At 41.8% G+C, this 19,594-nt stretch overlaps 1 protein-coding gene and 1 long non-coding RNA gene across 2 annotated transcripts in view; one reads left to right on the top strand and one right to left on the bottom strand.

Moving 5' to 3' along the window:
• The window catches only part of LOC104655241, an 85,968-nt gene that overhangs the window by 56,804 nt on the left and 9,570 nt on the right, over positions 1–19,594 (bottom strand). The gene's annotated exons all lie outside the window — the stretch shown is intronic.
• Positions 5,278–19,594, top strand: part of LOC104655240 — a 38,928-nt gene continuing 24,611 nt past the window's right edge. Inside the window, exon 1 of the mRNA XM_030931731.1 lies at positions 5,278–5,549. The gene's annotated coding sequence lies outside the window, so the exon portion shown is untranslated. The remainder of the gene's footprint in view (positions 5,550–19,594) is intronic.

Consider the following 19,594-nt stretch of genomic DNA (forward strand, 5'->3'; position numbering starts at 1 on the left):
GCGAATGACTTTCCACGAGGTGGGAAAGATAAGAGAGAGCCTGGTTAGCTTTTAAAGAACGTAATTGGAGAGTTTTCCCAATAGAGAAAAGAAAACACACAACCCTTCTCCGATTATCAGTGCTTCCTCCCATGCCTTGGCTATAAAAAGCTTTTCTCCTTTGCTTTGCTCACAGAGCTACACATTTCCTGCCTCTCAGCTGTCTGTGCTTGCTGATGTCTGACCTAAATGACCTTAACATAGCCAATCAGGGTGACAGTGACACTACTGAGAAACGCCTGAAACTTTTTTTTGAAAGCTCAATGCTGGGTAAGCTACTACTACTGAAGCACATGTGCACTTGTGTGCTATTTAGTGTGTCTGTGCTCTTTCCTTTTGGTGAGTTTTCTGAGGACTCAGTCGGTTAACATCAAAGGGCTCCTGTACCTTTAACTTCCCTCTTAAACTGGTGCTCCAGAAACTGCTCATTTTCCCTTAAAGAAGTCAGATGCTGGAGATCTAGAACAGAGAGGACCATCCTTTTACTAATCCTGTGTTTGTCATCTTTGACAAACTCTCACTGTGACCATCTTCCTCCAGCATGGTTTTAGGGGTATATACCTTTGTTCTAGTCTCAGCTCTCTACTAAATAGTTTTGGGTCTAGTCTTGGCTTAGTCTCAGCTCTGCTAGCTATGTTAACATTGAACAAGTCAATTTATACTTTTGGAACTCATCTGTGAAATTAGGAGATTAAAATAGAAAATGTTTAGGTCTATCCACATCTGAAACTCTAGGACTTGGTGGGTGGGGGTGGAAGAATTCCCTTCTCTAGCACATCTCCAAAGTAAATAAAATGACATTGCTCTTTCTATTAAAAGTGGCAGTCATTATTCTAAAAACTTGAGGAGTCTTTGGAATGAGAACTTTCAATCTGCATAGTCAAAATAATACATAGTTCTAAAAGACTGACATACACGGCTACAGTAAAAAGACAAGTGACAGAAGAGCTCAAGGATCTGTAAAAATTTAGAGTATGGCAAAGAAGGCATTTCAAATCATTAGAAAGACTATGTGGACTATTCAGTCCAAAGGTTATTGGGACAACTTGTTGACAAGTTAAGAAAAAGCTAGATTCCCTACCTCACTCCACACATCAAATAAATTCCAAATGGTTTAAAAATATAAATGTAGAAAACAAAAGATGATAAAAAAGTACAGGTAAAAAAATTATATCATTTTGGAATTAGGAATTCCTTTCTAAGTATTATTTAGTAATAAGAAACATTAAGGAAATCATTGAATACTGGCCACTTAAAACTTCTGTGTGTCTAAACTACATACCATAAGTTATGAAAAACTGAAAAAAGAATTCACAACATATGACAGCAAAAAGTTAACATTTTTGAATTGTGAAGAACTCTTGGAAATCAATGAAAAGGTAAGATACAGTTAAAACATGGTCAGACGATTTACACAAAAAAGGAGAAATGCAAATGGCCAACATGAAAGCTATTTCACCTCACTAGTATAAAGAAAATGCCAATAAAAATGAAGATGAAAATGCCTTTTAACCTATAAAACTGAAAAAGGTTTAAAAGAATGATAATAACTAGTGCTGACGAAGGCATGAGATAATAGGTACTTTCATACACTTTAAAGGGAATGTAAATTGAGTCACGCTTTCTGGAGGGCAATTTAGCAAATTTAAATAGTATTTTTAAATGTATATACTCACATTTAAATGTTCAACTCTAATAACTTATCCTAAGGAAATAGCAGGATAAATGCATAAAAATGCCTGTACAAGAATGTTCGCTAGCACATCATTTATCATAACAAAACACTGGCAAACCTAAAGATTTGTCAAACGGGAACAGAAAGCTATGAAATAAAAGATGGACAGAGATGTCTTCAATATATTAAGTGAAACAAGAGATTATGTAATGGAATATACAGTATGATCATATTTACATATATTTTATGAAAACCAAACGTTAATAACTATCATCTCTGGATGTTTTGAATAATAGGCATTATTACTTTACTTTATGCTTATGCTTACTTTTATTTTCTGATTATTCAAAAATAATGAGCATGTATTATTTTTATCATTAGGAGAAGCAATAAAACCATAACCCTCCTTCCAAAACTCATGAATGAGCCTTAGAGATGAAAAGAAAACAATTGTAAATGAGTGATGCAAATATTTCCATGACACAGTTCTCGTTACCATAGCAAAGTGACCATAGGAATAATGTTTAAGACTAAACATCGGTGTCTGTCAAATGTCTCCGCAAGATTTGCTTCCTCTATTGCAGATGGAAAGCTGAATTTTCCAGTGACTATCCCATGAAGTTGCCACTTCACAAGGTGGGTTTCAGCAATAATATTTTGAACAAGATCTGACATGGTCTTTGGTCTCCATTTTCCACAGAGAAAAGACACCCAAGTCAGAAGCAGCCTACAGTTGTCTTTCCGTCTATCTCACTCTCTTTATCCACCCACCTCCAATCTCATTCCCTCCTTTTCTTCCTTTACCTTTTTCTCTTTTTCTTCTCTCTCCCCCCTCCTTCTTCTCTGCCTCTCTTTCTTTCTTTTCACACATTCTTTCATCAGACATTTCCTGAGAGCTTTTCAGGATAGCAAGCACTATTCTGGGCACAGAAAGCAACTTCAGGATCATCATGGGAGCGTGGGAAATAGTACTTTTCAAGGCTAAATAGTACCAGGATTTGGGGATTTACTTTACTTAATACTGAAATGCTTGGATTGATACTGTTATTACAGTTTTAAACATTCAGAATTCATAAACTTTAAAGCTTCAGTAAAATGATATGTACAGTACTTTTCAAGAGCACACATTTATAGCACATATTAAAACCTGTTTCAAAACATGAAGCAAATGTGTGTGTTTATAAAGGTATAAGCATAAACATACAGTCTTATGCTATTACAAATCAGCAGACAAATGAAAAAGATAATATGAAAAATAGTACTCATAAAATGAAAATTTGATTAATTTGGAAAAAGCTATCATTGAAATACTAGAGTAGCAATATACATTTGACTGTTTTTAACAGCACAATTTTTAAAGCAAAGTGCTTCAATGTATTGCCAGCGTAGTTTTATGCAAATTGTTCCAACTGTTGAAAATCCTCTTTCCAACTCTGCTAGTGAGTGAACAGTGAAGAGATAGTATGGATTAACTGTAAATTATTTCCCTCCGGCTGGGCATGGTGGCTCACACCTGTAATCCCAGCACTTTGGGAGGCTGAGGCGAGTGGATCACCTGAGGTCAGGAGTTTGAGACCAGTCTGGCCAACGTGGTGAAACCCTGTCTCTACTAAAAATACAAAAATCAGCTGGGCATGGTGGAGGGGTGCCTGTAATCCCAGCTACTCGGGAGGCTGAGGCAGGAGAATCACTTGAACCTGGGAGGTGGAGGTTGCAGTGAGCCGAGATCACACCACTGCACTCCAGCCTGGGCGACAGAGTGAGACTCTGTCTCAAAAAAAAAAAAAAAAAATTATTTCCCTCTGACTCATTCACCTTCAAATTATGATTTCTTGCTTATACCACAGGAGTTGTGGGGATTCTCAGGAGTTGTGTATGTGTGTGTGTTGTGGTATGTGTGTAGTGTGTGGTGTGTGTGTGTGTACATGTATATAAGTGTGTGTGTGTAAAGTCTGTGTGTATGTATGTACACACGGTATGGGTGAGGGTATTGACATGTGGATAACTGTGTGGTATGTGTGAATGTTGAGGGAGCTGTGTATGTGTTTGTATGTGGCATGTGTGGTGAGTAGGCATGGATTACCATGTGTGGTCTATGTGCATGGGTGAGGCGTGTGTGGTCTTGGGTATATGTGATGTCTGTGCATCTTGGGTGGGATTCTTGCAGAGAATGGCCAAGCTCTCAAACTCTGCAGCTGGACTCTGAATGTGGATCTTTCTCCACCTAATTTTGGCTAACTGTGATCAGAAGGCTGAGTTCAGTGCTTTGTTTACACTTGCAGGGGCAAATTGCCCTAAGACCAACAGCACTAGTTGGTGAGGCCCAAGGACAGATAAAGAGTGTCTCCAAGTCACTCTTGCAGCTGCAGAAGGGGACCTGCCTTGTTAGAAAGAGGCCTCCAGGAGACTCTGGGCAGCCCCAGGGGATGTCAGAGAACCAGGACTGGAGGGTGCCTCAGACAGTATCCAGACTAGCACTTGTCAACCTGAGGACTTCACATTTTAGTGGGTAGTAAAATCCATTTACTGGATATCTAAGAGCTATTTGGAAGAACAGAATGAAATGCAATAGAACAGACTAGAATGAAAATAGTGTACATTGTACTAGTAAGAATAAGTACAGATTCTTGGAACTTCTGTTTCAATACTCTCTCTCTCACGTGTGTGTGTGTGTGTGTGTGTGTGTGCTGGGTTGTGATGTAAGATGAATTTGTCATCATTGGTTGTAGTTATTTTACATTTTTATTTTACAGTGAGGAAACAGAGGGTACCTGAGGTAAAGTGACCTGCCTTCTAAGGTCACAGTGAATTATAGGGAGAGTCTTTCCATGACAGCACATGTTCCAAGAGCCAAAAATGAGTCACTAGAAAGGACCAGAATAAAGACTTCTCTCTTTCTTTAGTGGAAAGAAAACTTTACTTAATACTGAAATGCTTGGATTTCAAAACCTTTCTTTTTTTTTTTTTTTTTTTTTTTTTGAGATGGAGTCTCGCTCTGTCGCCCAAACTGGCGTGCAGTGGCCGGATCTTCAGCTCACTGCAAGCTTCGCCTCCCAGGTTTACGCCATTCTCCTGCCTCAGCCTCCCAGGTAGCTGGGACTACAGGCGCCCGCCACCTCGCCCGGCTAGTTTTTTGTATTTTTTTTAGTAGAGACGGGGTTTCACCGTGTTAGCCAGGATGGTCTTGATCTCCTGACCTCGTGATCCGCCCGTCTCAGCCTCCCAAAGTGCTGGGATTACAGACTTGAGCCACCACGCCCGGCCTCAAAACCTTTCTTTAGTGGAAAGAGAGAAGTCACTTTTAATCTTTTTGGGGGAAATAGTATTGCTTCTCAAAATATTTAAACTTGTTGCAATTTCCAAAGGAGGGAATTAAATAAGTTGAGTGATGTTTAAAGTCCCCTTTGAGTTTGATCATTCTAAGTTCTATTATTTTAAGGAGGTCAGAGAGAGAGAGAGAGAAATAAAGAATGTAGGTGACTCAGTTGTGGTCTGTGGGGAAAACCATTTTTATCTAGAAACAGTCAATCTGAGTTCAAGGTTTCCCTTTGTCACTGTGGGTGCTGGGGCAAGTCATTGGCAATCTCCCACAACTACTACATTCTTCCCATTTCACAGAAGTCTTGCAGGAGTCCAATGTGCTCATGCATATGAAATCCTTGGAAAAGCACAACAGTGAGGCAAGAGCTGCTGTCAGTGATTCCCTCGTGACCTGTTCTGGTCTTTGCATGCCATCTTGGAGCCAGTCTTTGCAGTGCCGGGTATGGACACCTAAGACCCACCCGGGCATCCTTCATTGACCTACACAGGGTGACTTAATGCGCTTCCTACTCAGGTGAGAATTGGAGTTAATTATTACATATTTAAGGGTTTTTTCTGGTTAGAAACATGCAATGATAAGATTCTTCTAGGAGCATTAAAATCAAAACAAAACCGTGGGCTGAGTGAAACCTTATGTCCTGACTTTGTCAGTCACTGTATCTGCCCACATAATGACACTTGTAGCCAGAACTCCCCTGTCCATCTCTCCAGTCTATATCTTGACCACTGCCCCCATCACTCTGAGTCCAGATCCAGACACACTGGGCTTCTCTGAGGTCTTCCAATATTCCATGCTTCCTCTTTGCCTTTGCACACGCTGTTCCCTCAGCCTGGAAAGCTCTTCCCTCCTCCTCTTCCCTCTTAATACATGTGCTCAGTCATCAGATCTCAGCTGAATTGTTACCTCACAGAGGCCAAGTTCTAAGCCCTGTGATAAGCTTCATAGCACGGTGAACCTTGCCTTTGAAGAGTTACAAATAAAATTTTACATTCATTTGTGGATCATTTGATTTATGTTCATCTCCTCAATTAGACAATAAGCTCTATGAGGGCAGGGGCAGGGAGGTTTTCTGTGTTTATCTCCTACTGTATCCCCAGAAGCAGGACAGTGTCTATCACATTGTTAGGGGCTCAAAACTGGTATGCTGAATAAATTAATGTCTGTAGGTCTATAGCTCACACTCAGAAGGCACATATTTCCTGCCCATTTCTGCTCAAGTTACATGATAGGTGCTGAATAAACAAGGCTGTTCTTGAGCGATTTATTTGAATGTCTTAAACATGACTACAGATGCTTCTTCTGGAGAAGGTCTGCCTCAATCTCAACCTCTTTATTGCAGGAAGATTCTGTATTCTCAGTAGGTATACTCTGCATTTTTCTGACTAACCAACCATTTTAGATGCTGCAGGCTCTTCCTGCTGCTCTGTAACCCCTCAGTAGCTGAGGGGGGAGGGAATGGGAGTGACCTCTGGTTTACTATCTTCTTTTCATTTCTCACTTACTGTATACAGTGGAGATTCCAAACCGGTTGGCATTGGTCTGATAGGTACCACCCTGTTACTTGGATTCATTAAGCATCTATCTAGGAAGAAGTGTTTGGGCACCTGTCTATGCAATATTTAATAAAGAACTTGTGTAGCATTTCACACAGCACCCCAGCCTATATTACTTGATTTTAACTTCACAATACTATTGTGAGAAGATAGCATTTTCCAAATTTTACACACAAAATCCAAAGACTTTTTAAGTTAATTGTCTAATGTCACACAGCAAGTATTTTTAAGAGCAAACCTGGTTCTTTCAATTTCAGTGTTTTATGTTAATATATAACATGCCCTTGGTACCTATGTTTGGCAGGCTCCATAACACATCATACTTATTCCTTATATTTTACAGCATTTCTCTTTTTCCAAATGTGCTATGTTAATTCATGTGATACAATAACTTCCTGAGGTAAGTAGGGCAAGTACTCATCTCATTTTTATAAAGAAGTGAGTAGGTTTCCAGTGGCTAAATGACACATCTCATTAGTAGAATGGCTCAAGATAAATTTCGGTTCCCTGCTGTCCAGGTGACTACCTGTGGTAGACAGAATGGCTCCCCAAAGATGTCCAAATCCTAATCCCCAAAACCTGTGAATATGTTACCTTACATAGCAAAAGGGACTTTGAAAATGTGGCTAATTTAAGAGCCTTGAGATAGGGAGATTATCCTGAATTATCTGGGTGGGGTCGATGTAATCACAAGCGTTCTTATAAGAGGGAGGCAGGTGGGTCAGAGTTGGGGAATGAGCTATGATGATGGAAGCAGGGGTCATAGTCAGAGAGAGAGTGGGCGAGCTTTGAAGATGCTATGCTACCAGCTTTGAAGGTGGAGGAAGGAGCCACAAGCCAAGGATGGAGGTGGCCTCTAGAAGCTAGGAAAGGCAAGGAAACAGGTACTTCCTTGCAACCTCTAGAAGACACCAAAGGCTCTGCAGACATCTTGATGCTAGGATTTCTGAGTTCCAGAACTATAAGATAGTACATTTGTGTTGCTTTAAGCCACTAAGTTGTAATTTGTTACAGCAGAAATAGGGACCTAATACACCACTCTGAACAATGACTGACCTCAGCAGGGAAGATAGTACATTTGTGTTGCTTTAAGCTACTAAGTTGTGGTAATTTGTTACAGCAGAAATAAGGATCTAATACACCACTCTGAACAATGACTGACCTCAGCAGGGAAGGAGACAATCAGACTACTTCCCGTTAACCCAAAACCCCAGGCCTGGAGGGAGGAACCGGGGCAGGTCAGAGACAGGCCTTGGGATGCTGATAGGCCAGTACTCTACAAGCCTCTGCTGTCTCACAGGGAGATGTGGGGCCTGCTGTTCTTCTTGCTAAAGTCTTCCAGTGGCCTCCCAGGGCATGAGGAGTAAACCCCAAACCCCCTAACACAGCCCACCTCTCTAGCCTCATCTCAGCCCATCTCTCCCTCAGTCACCACACTACAGATGTTTCTGCCTTCTTCCTGTTGCTAGTCTCGCTTTAGAATCTCACAGGGAACCTTCTGATCACCTCCTCAGGGAGCATTTACCTGACCACTTCTCCAAAGTGTCCCCCAGTCATTCTCTGACAACTACTTTTGTTTTCTTTATAATGCCCGGTAATACCCGTGACTTTATTTTTAAATATATTTTAAAATTTTTGGTTCTGGGGTACATGTGCAGGATGTGCAGGTTTGTTACATAGGTAAACGTGCGCCATAGTGGTTTGCTGCACCTATCAACCCATCACCTAGGTATTAAGCCCAGCATGCATTAGCCATCTTTTCTAATACTCTCCCTCCTCCTCCCCCATCCCCCAACAGGCCCCAGTGTTGTTCACTCACATTGTCTGTGTCCCTCACTAAAATGTATACCCATGAGAACTATCCATGTCACAGCTCTGTCCCAAGTGCCTGAGTATGTTTCCCATTCAAAAAGTATTTGTTGAATGGATGAATAGACCTGAGGCAGCCTTCCAACAGGAGCACCTTTCTTCCAGCATCGTCTCTAGCCCTGCAAGAGGAGTTTCTGCTTAGATATGAATGCTGAGAACCATCAGAATCTTTTTCTCTGCAGGATTTCTGGCTGCCTTTAGACATAAGCCTGGCGCTCACATCTGGGCCATGGTGTGCTCTTCTTGAACATAACTTCCATAGAACAGCAATATCAGATATAGCCACTCTGTGACTGTAATGGAGCAAAAGAAAACAAGATGACCCCATAATCATGTCTAGACCCAGACAAAAATAAGAACATTGTCCGAACCACAAGAATGACCAAAGATGCTCCTTTCCTGGCTAATATGAGCCACTTCTGCTTCTTTATTAATTATACCTTTAGCGTCATCTCATTCTTTCTACCTTCTAGGTAAGAATTATTAAGATACCCAGTCCTAGAATTACCTCTGCTTCCTGATAACATCCAAAATCCAGAGCAATCTCTCCCTTCCCTGAATCCTCCCCAGTATCACCTAACCCAAGCCCAAATCCCCCAAGAAGTCCTTTATCACATCCTCTTACTGAGCTGCCTCATGGCTACCCATGCTATCTGTGTGTTATCCCTCATTGCAACAAGTCCATAAACCCAACATCGTCTGACTTCAGTTCTGTAGCGGGAGGACATTGGCAAAGTGGACTGGAAGGCAGGCCCAACTTTTTTGCTATCTGTGAGGGAGAAATTCTAGTTGGGCAAACAGGTCAGCTAGAAAAGCCTGAACTGCTTTGCCAATGAAACAATAATACTGGATGCATCTGGGTGCACATTACCCAACTGGCACAAGACAGAGGCTGGTGGGGTTCCTGGTGGAGCTGCTTCCTTACAGGTGCATGGCAGGAAGGGGCCCAGCAGGGGCAGCTGTGGCCTGCCTGGCTGGCCTCAGAGGTGCCTCTGCCCAAGCCACAGCTGCTCCCCACTGCTAATCTATCCAAGTCAATCTCCTCAACACAGTGCAAAAGCCCCTCCCGCTGCCACTGTTTTCCCTGCCCCATTTCCTGTGCTTCTTACATTCCCCCTCAGACTCTTCTCCCTGCCTGAGCTAATCTTGTTGATTTCCCCACCGCCTCCCTCCTCCACACCACCCCACAGCCTGCACCTCTGTCACAGGTCTGTGCATCTGCACCAGCGGGGGTCTGGCCTCTGGCCTCCTTCTGCTTTTAAAGCCCTGCTTAATGATTAACTCACATCTTCCCCAAAGGCTTCTTGGCTGAGCCCAGTTGGCTGCCCAAGCTGATAGCAGCTGCTCTCAACATTTACAAAGGGAGCTCCAGTGATGGTAGCTGACTGGGGTGATTTACGGGGTTTGGCTGTGGTGGGAGTGGGGTTCACATAATTCAGCTCCATACCTAGAGCCTAAACTTCCCCAGGGCAGAGGTTTCTTTTTTCCCCTGGGTTTTTGACCACTTCCTCCCCAGTACCCAGAAGCTGACTAGCCAGTGCTCAGCACTCCAGAGGTTCAGTGCCCTATGAGAAGGTCAGTCAAGAGACTGTCTCCTACAGGACTGGGGAATGATCCTGCTTCTCAGGTGATCAATGCCTGCAGCTGGCAGGAATTTTCAGGGATTCTAGAAGCACGTCCATTATCTTGATGGGCCCAAGTTGTTCCTAACTCTGAGCTTCATGGCTTTCTATCCACAAAACCTTGGTCCTGGGATATTTTTACTTCTCAATCTAGACATCTGCCAGCTTGTCTGACTACCACAGGGCCCAGCTCACTTTAGTTAGGGGTAGAGTCAATCTCTGATGTCTTTCTCATCAACCTCCTCAGGTAAACACTGATGACTCTTTAGAGAGCAAGGTTAAAATTACATCCAAACAAATTTTTATTAAAGGGGGGTATTGGGATAAAGGACGCTCTGCTACCTTACAGAAAACCAGGTTAATCTAAATGCACAGCTGTGGGGAAATGCGCAAGATAGGATGTTAAGTGAAAAAAGCAAAGGTTACAAAACAATATACACATCATGAGCTCATATTTATACTCATATATATTATTTTTATGTACAGAAAGAGTTAAAAGGATATTTACCAAACTATTCCATAGCAGGAGTTATGAAAGGGCTTTCAATATTTAACCTTTCTAAATAATTTCAATTCTTTTACAAAGTTATATTTGTTATTTACAATCATTCAAAAATAATTTTTTAAAAAAATGGATTTGGGATAGCAGCTCTTACTTTCATCCCATTTAATTATATTTTTTGAATCTACAAAAAATACACAATTTTCCTTCACCATTTAAAACATACTACTTAAATGAGGCTTTATGTATACTTTCTTTGTTTAAATTTTTATCATTTCCAATTTATTCTTTACTTTTTAAACATCTCAAAGCACTTTGGATTTCCCACAAGCTTCGTATTGATGCTGTCGTGTGGAAATTCGAGAAGGGATCATTCTAAACCCCTCAGAAAAACAGCTCCTTGGGGAAATGGTTGAGCGGCAGTTATTCATTGTATTCTTTCAACATACATTATTGAGTGCTACTGAGTACCAGGCTGTGTGCTTGATGCCAGGGCCTAAATAGTTGATACAAAAGGAATTGCAATTTAAAGGAAACACTCTAGGCTCTTCCGGTGCCCTGGAGCCACAGGCTTGCCCCAACAGTGTAGGGTAGTGAGAACCCAGTACCTCTGCCTAATGGCCTCAGCGGCTTATGCCAGTTAGGGATTGGGTCAGATGCTAATAACAATTGCCAAAAATAACACAGGCTTAAGTAAGATAGTTTATGTTCCTTTCATTTAAACAAGCAAGTCTGGAGCTCGGCAGTCCAAGGTTGCTACAGCAAGTCACGGTCACCAGGGACCAGACTCCCTTTGCCTTTCTCAAGGTCACAAGTTGGTGCTAGAGCCTTAGCCATCTTGTCTTCATTTCAGGCAAGAACCAGAAAGAAGAGGAAAGAGCTAGAAACTCCAAGTAAATATATATACCCCTTTTAAGAAGCTTTTCTGGAAGTCTGACCCAATGATCTCTGCTTCCATCTTATGGGCCATAGCTGCCTGCCAGGGAGACTGGAAAATAGAGACTTTTAGCCAGCCACACTGCCTTGCCATGTACAGTAAAAAAGTGGCTTTTAAATACTGGGTGGGCAACCAGCAGTTCCTGCCCCAGGGTGATAGGTGAAAAGGTGACTTCAAATATGAAGGCCTCAGACCTGGAGGGTATTTAGATTTGGAAGTAAAATGGTTCAAGAAGTGACATAAAGAAAGGAGGAGAGAGAAATTATTCAACAAAGACTGATTTGGAGGCTAAGGTCTGCAGGTACTCCAGGTAACAAAGGGAAAGAAGGCCCCACTCTTGGCCTCAAAGTCCAGTGGGGGTGGACATCTCACCAAATACTAAGAAATTAAATAAGATAATACTTGTAAAGCCTTCAGATGTCACCTCTCTTTTGAAGTCTTCCTCAAAGTTAGTCTTTTTGTTTTTTTTTTTTTTTTTTTTTTTTGCTTAAGAATTCAATAGCACAGTTTTCATACCTAAATCCTAACAACTGGCTGGAGTTCCTTGTAATTTTGTATGACTGTCACCCCCATTTCCCTTTGCTACCTAGAGTACCTGCACACTCTAGACTCTCAATCAGTCTTTGTTGAATAAATTTCTCTCTCCTTGTTTCTTTATGTCACTTCCTGAACAATTTTACTTCCAAATCTAAACACCCCCCAGGTCTGAGGCCTTCATCTTTGAAAAGTCACCTTCAGGCTCGGGTCTTCTCAGGCTTGAGACGGAGAGAAAAGAGGACATAGGACTGGCCTCAAGTAATCTGCTTCATGCCTTATCTGCTGTGTGGTACTAGAATAATTGCTTACCCTCTCTGAACTGCAGTTTTCTTCTCTGGGAAGTGGGGATACTATTAGTGACTGTGTGTGTGATGTGTGGATTGAATGAATGATTTCAGCACGTATCTGGCATGGAGCAGCACTGAGTAGACAGTAGCATCTTTGGTTTTCTTTTCTTGTTATAGTTTCCTTCCTACTCTAATAGAGCACGTCCAGGCAAGTCAAAAGTAGCTAGGAATCTTTTGAGCTCTTCCTATGTGCCAGTCTTCTTCTTCATTTAGTCCTAGTAGTAGGACCTGAGGTAGTAGTACCTGAGGTAGGTACTATTATAACCATCCCCATTCTACAGATGAGGATACTGAGGCTCAGAGAATCACCCAGCTAGAGGACAGAGGCAGGGCCATAGTCTTCTGGCCACAGAGGTCATGCTTCTAACTGCTACACCACACTGCTTTTCATGTTGCACTTGGCAACTGTTAGCCTCAGCTTGTCTACAATTGCTTCTTCCTCTGTCCAGTCATCGACAATTTCCCTGGGTGCTCCAGAGCCCACAACATTCCTGGGATAAGCCAGGAGGATTCTGGGTCAGTGTGAGAGCTTAAAAGCCCCCACAGAACCCTGGCAGCTACATACTCCCCAGAGAACATTATAAAAAGTTCAGCTTCTGAGTATGAGAACAACTGTGACCTCAGACCCAGTTGTCATCATAAGAGGCGCCCCTACCTTATGAGAATCTAGCCTCTGAAAAATTCAAAATTATATATATATATATAAATCAATGTGGGGGGGAGGATGATTTACATTACATAAAGATAATTAACTTTATAAAGTGAGCCAGACTTCCTTTATTTAGCCATCTTTCCTTGTGCACTTACAGTGATTTAATTTTTTAAACATTCCATTTATATGAAACTTTACAGGAACATGTCTATTAAGCTAAGTGAGATACACCCATATAATTTCACAAGCTTCATATTGCAAGGAAACTGCTACAAACCCTGTCTGAGAGGACCCTTTCCCTTGTATTTTTCTCTTCCAAATTTCCCCCCGAGGAAAACTTTTTGGATCCTGTTATAGGAAGAACATCATTGAAAATCATTCAATTATCACGAAAGAAAGAGGTTAATTTTAGCTGTGCTGGGAGCTTCCACCAACCATTCCCATCCATTTTTAGCACTGGAAAAGTACAGTTTCTTTTCCTAGAATTTTAAAACGTGGAGAGATCTGGGAATCAGTAGTTAAGGATCTGGCCGCCAGCCAGGGGCAGAATGCTGATGACATCACGGAACTTAGAGGCCAGTAAAGGTAGGGACTGTTCAGAGAGTTGGCCTCCCAAGCAAGGTTGGCCTTGGCTGTTCTGGGCACACTCTCCCAGTGGGTGGATTAATGAAGTGCCTTCCTGACCAGGCTGCCAGTGATAGGGCAGAAAATCGCCAGCAAGGAAAGTGCAGAAGGCAGAGAGGGAGGAAGGAGAGAAGGGGTGAGAGTCTTTAAAACCTTGGAGAGAAGAGTGAAACCTATACTTTCATTACATCTTGTAGTAATTTAAAACCATACTTGAATGTGAAACAGAATCTATAGGATGCCAATGATTAGAAGCTACTCAATCACCAGCCTGAACTGAAAAAGAACAAGGAACCCAAGCATTTAAAGCTTTTTAGGAGTGGTCTTCTAGAGGAAACCAGAGCCTGCTGTAAGTTTACATTTCAGGAAAACCTGACCTGGTGAAGCCTGCCCTGACTCATGCTTATGAGCTGGAGTTGATGTTCATTGCTGGGAAAGGTCGATTTTCCTTCTAAAGCAATGAAACACAGAGCTGGGACCCAGGACTACTCAGAAATCTCCTGCAAGCTCTTCTGTACAACCCTGTACCTACGTACATCTTTTTCTTTAACTTATTTTTTTTTTCTTTTAGAGATTGGTCTCCTTACGTTGTCTAGGCTGGATTCAGATTCCTGGACTCAAGCAATCCCATCCTCCTCATAGTAGGGACTACAGGTGTGCTGGCTTACCTATGTCTTTAAATAGGGCCTTACTAGGGTGAGGCCAGCAGGTGTATAGGGCACAAGATTTAAGGAGGTTCTCACTCTCTGGGCTGCGCAAGTGCGGGGTTGGCTCCTGAGAGTGGCTGCCTCCTTAAATTTGCATGCTATGCATTTGCCTCTCCTTACTCTCCCTGCCCTGCCTTTCTAACTCCCCATTCAGTAACCCCCAAATTCTAAGTTAATCGGTTAGGGATGGGGTATGGACATTTTTAAATGCTCCTCAGACAATTCTAACGGGTAGCCAGGATGGGGAGCCACTGCTTTAAGTGAACAAGGGTTGTTGGTAAATTGAAAGAATCCAATTGAAAGCCAAGAATCAATCTTGACTTTATCTTTTTCTATTGTGTTAACTGGGGGAAACAATTCTTATCAAATTCATTTTGGTTCCGTCTGTTCAATAGAAGTCACAAAGGGTCCTGCACAGGGTTGCCAGATAAAAAACAGGACGCCCAGTTGAACTGAATTTCAGATAAACAACAAATAATTTTTTAGACTTATCTGAAATTCAAATTTAACTGGGGATCCTGTATTCTTGTTTGCTAAATCTGGTGACCCTCGTTTCTCATGGCAAGTCAGACGTGGATTTAACTGCATAGAGCAGCATTTCCTAGTTTGTAGTACAGAACACATGCTGCAATAGATATAATGTGTATTATACCAAGAAAAAAAATTGAGTTTGGCAAACATTGGGTGAAACAAAGCTAACCGGGACTTTTGACTGCAAAACTTCTCAGAGTGTTTGATATGCAAATGTTCAGTGACCCCTCAAGTTGGAGACTTGTGGAGTTCCCAAACTTACATAATGGGGGGCATCTTACATAACTAATGTTCCAGTAAACTTACTGCCGAAAACACTACTGGGAGAGGAGGGGGTGCTATTGAAGGGTTTTAAACAGGCAAGTGACAAGATCAAACTAATGATTGAGGTAGATAATTCCACTTTCAGAAGTACCAACTTGAGAGGAACAAGCACAGAGTCCAGGCAGAAGGCTGTGTTATTTTAAGAGGGCTGCCATGACTAAGTGCCACAGACTGGAGCTTGAACAACAGAAATGGATTGTCTCACAATCCTGGAGTCTGGACTTCTGAGATCAACGTTTGTCACAAGGGGTAGTTTCATTCTGAGGACTCCTTTCTAGGTTTGCAGATGGCTGGTTTCTCCCTGTCTTCACATGGTCTTCCCTCTGTGTGCATCTGTGTCCTACTTTCTTCTTATAAGGACATCGTGGTGGCTCATGCCTGTAATCCTAGCACTTTGGGAGGCTGAGGTGGGCGGATCATGAGGTCAAGAGATTGAGACCATCCTGGCCAACATGGTGAAACCCCGTCTTCACTAAAAATACAAAAATTAGCTGGATGTGGTGGCACATGCCTGTAGTCTCAGCTACTCAGGAGGCTGAGGCAAGAGAATCCAGGAGGTGGAGGTTGCAGTGAGCCGAGATTGCGCCACTGCACTCCAGCCTGGTGACAGAGCGAGACTCCGTCTCAACAACAACAAAGAAAGGACATCAGTCATATCAGATTAGGGCCCAGTCATATGACCTCATTTTGCCTTAAAGGCCCTGTCTCCCAAAACAGTCATATTCTGAGGTGTGGAGAGGTTGTTGAGGGGATATAATTCAGCCCATAACTGAGAGTTATTATAATAAATCTACTGAAAGATGATGGAGGTGGTGAATTAAGGCAGTGGGGATGGGGAGAAAGATTGAATCCCAGAAATATTAAAGAACCCGTAATGAAAGGACAGGGGAACTGATTAGACATGGTGAATGAGCAAAAGTAAAGCATAGTTTTGAGCAAAGATATTTTGAGCAAATATTTTTGTTTCCATCTCTTTGCTGTTTCCCAAGTCTAGAATAGAATCATGTAACACAAAGTCATGCTCATAATGCAGTGTTTGATTGAATTCATTTCTGGGATAGATGCATGAACAACACAATTATTAAATATTTCCTGGCTGGGTGTGGTGACTCATGCCTCCAATCCCAGAACTTTGGAAGGCGGAGGTGGGAGGATCACTCGAACCTAGGAGTTCGAGACCAGCCTGAGGAACATAGTGAGACCTGTCTCTATTAAAAATGCAAAAAATTAACTGGGTGTGGTGGCACGCACCTGCAGTCCCAGCTACTTGGGAAACTGAGGTGGGAGGATCACCTGAGCCCAGGAGGTTGAGGCTGCAGTGAGCCATGATCATGCCATTGCACTCCACCCTGGGTGACCGAGTGAGATTGTGTCTCAAAAAAAAAAAAAAAAAAAACAACAAAACACCACATTTCCTATTTGCCAATATGTCCACTAATTTTTATATTGGGATGATTGACTAATCTCTGCATCATCTCTCTTCACTCTTGGAAAGAGATGTTGAGCATCATGAGAATGCTGATCTGTGCCAGATTAATGCTGCTCCATTAGTCTCCAAGGAGAAAAAAGGCTTGGTGAAGAGTCTCTGACTTGGAAGCAATGCCTTGAACAGACCTGGCTCCCCTGGGGGCTGTGTTTTTCAGGGCCTAGTCCCTGTCTTCAATCTAAGAATTAGCCAGAATGCAGCCAATAACTTTTAGAAGTGGAAATCTTAGGCAAGTTTTGATAGTATTAAAAAAAATCACTGGGTGGTTTAGACAAATGGAAATGTAGCCATAGGACATTTTGAGCAGCAGCCTTCAGTTTTACATATTCTACAAAACAAAAAGAAACTTTTGTTATCACTAGAGTCAGGACCAAAGACCCACAGGTCAACATACCCTCCAAGCACCAGTCTTTGGGCTCTCCTTCTGGCCTCCTTTGGCCTGGCACCAAGAACGTCAACAGCTGGACCGCCATGGTATGAAGCGGGTATATTGGTAACACTCTAAAAATCTGCCAAAACTACCACAGCTAGGACCTATCTTTGCTGAAGTGCCCAGAATTCTTGTTGATACAAGTGTTCTTTCAGTTAAAAGCCATAAATTCCTTCTGGTTTAACTAAGGACAAAAAAATTAGTTGGGAGAACTTGGTACTTTTCCTTTTTGTCTCCTGAGGATTGATGCATTGCTCAGCCTTTTGGCCTCTCCAACAAGTAAGGAAGGATGCTGGCCAAAGTGCAACCATTGTCTGTCATCTTTGACTCTTTGGAGTCTGTAATCTTCCATGGTTTCTTCCTCTCGGCCTACACTTGAAGTCTATCTCCTTCCAAAGATTTTCCCTTAACCAGTTATCTCATAGCACTTAATATTTTGCCTCATTGTAGAACTGGAGGCTTGCCCTGAACTCCCTGTTCAAGTACTATCTCCTTGAAAGGCAGAAAGGAATTCCTCTGTGATCTCCCGTGGCTCCTAGTACATATCTTGATAATGGCAGACAGCACTGAACTGGTCCTGAATCAGATGCAGCATCTCTGCTCCAGCTGGGCCTGGTCTTAAAAACTACCCCCGGTATACACAATGCTCAAAAATTACAAACGTGCTCTAGAGTTGACATCTTTTCTCCTTCAATCTAATTTAAATTTATCCCATAACAATTTAAGTCCATTTCATACACTGTTTGCAAAAATGGCCAAAAATCATTCTCTTCCTTGCATCCATGCCCCTTTGCAATGTGGTTTTCTAGCTTGTCTCATCAAAGATAATTCTCCACCCCTTGAATGTGGGCTCACCATGATATCAGCTTTGATCATACATCGAAGCAGGGGTGATGTTGTGCCATTCCAAAGCCTAAGCCATAAGAGGCCTTGTGATTTTTCTGTTATCTCTCTCAGAAATCTGCCCACTACCTACCATGTAAACAAGCTTAAGCTAGCCTGCTAGATAGTGAAGGACCACACAACCAAGTCAACCCTGTAACCCCCGTGGCCTCAGCCAACAGCCAGTTAATCCTCAGAAGCAGTGGTCCTTAGCTGGACTGTAGTTGACCATGGATGCATGAAAGCGTCCAGGATACCAGAAGAATGTGCAGCTGATCCACCCTAAGTTGCTGATTTGCAGAATCATGAGCTAAATAAATAGCTGCTGTTTTAAGCCACTAAGTTATAGGGTTGTTTGTTCTGCAGCAATAGTTAACTAACACACCATCCGAAATGTTCAGATATTTGAAGAATGTAAGAAACTTCTAGTCAATTCACAGGCTTCTCAAATTTATGCTTTGTGCTCTAAACTCACGGCAATAAGAGAGAAAATAGAAAACAAAAAAGAGTATGGATAAACATCTCTACAAACCAGAAATCTCCCGTGTTCCAAGATAAAAACAGGAAGGAATCAGTGGGAGTTTAGTCTCTGTAAAGTAAAGGGAATGAAAGAGTTCCACCTGAGGCAGAGTATGAGCGCCAATTACCACTTGAAGCCAAAGGTTGTGGGAATGGATGACATCCCACCTTGCCAGCTCATGAAAAGAAGGCTAAAAAATCATTGTCAAGTATTACCACTCCAACCAGGCATTCTCCCCCACCTGACTGCTAAAACTGAAAATCAGTTCTCCGCCCTCATTTTGCTAAGCAGAATTTGATAGTTGATCCTCTCAGATTTTCTTCTTTTCTGTATGGGGATACATAATGCTTTCCTGGTGTCCCTGCTCATTCACAAACCCCTTTTCTCAGTTTCCTTTTTAATGCTTTTTCCTTTTCATTACAAACTCTTAATGTTGGAGGACACATAGATTCAGTTCTCAGTTCTTTATCTATATGCACTCCTTTGGTGATCTTATCTATGCTCATGGTTTTAAATATTATCCAATTCCTACTTCCAATTTAAATCTTCAACTCAGACCTCTCTCCAAGCTCCAGGCCTCCTTTTTTTTTCTTTTTTTAAAGAGCAAGATATGAAACACAAATAGGCTGAAATGAAATAATACTGTATAAATATGAAAATATACAATTTGAAATCTTTGAAATCAAAATTACCGTTATTTAGAAGTTCCATAGAACAAACTCTAGACTCATAGCAATTACACAGGGAATTAATGAGTTGGAAAAGAGTACTGAGGAATTATCTTTACATAGCCAAAGACAGAGGGAGATTTAAAAATACGAAACAAGATAAGGAACATAATTTGAATAGCTACAATAAATGTTGAATAGGATTTCTGAAGAAGAAAATAAGGAAGAATAGTATTTGAAGAGACAAGTAGTAGAGACTTCCATGATTGAAAAGTGAGAGATGTCCTTGGGCTAAAGGAGCACTCTGGGGACTTAAGTTGAATAAATAAAGAAAACCCACACCTACCATACACGCTGAAGTAAGACT

This window comes from Rhinopithecus roxellana, chromosome 5 (genome assembly GCF_007565055.1).
Source record: "Rhinopithecus roxellana isolate Shanxi Qingling chromosome 5, ASM756505v1, whole genome shotgun sequence".
NCBI lineage: Eukaryota > Metazoa > Chordata > Mammalia > Primates > Cercopithecidae > Rhinopithecus > Rhinopithecus roxellana.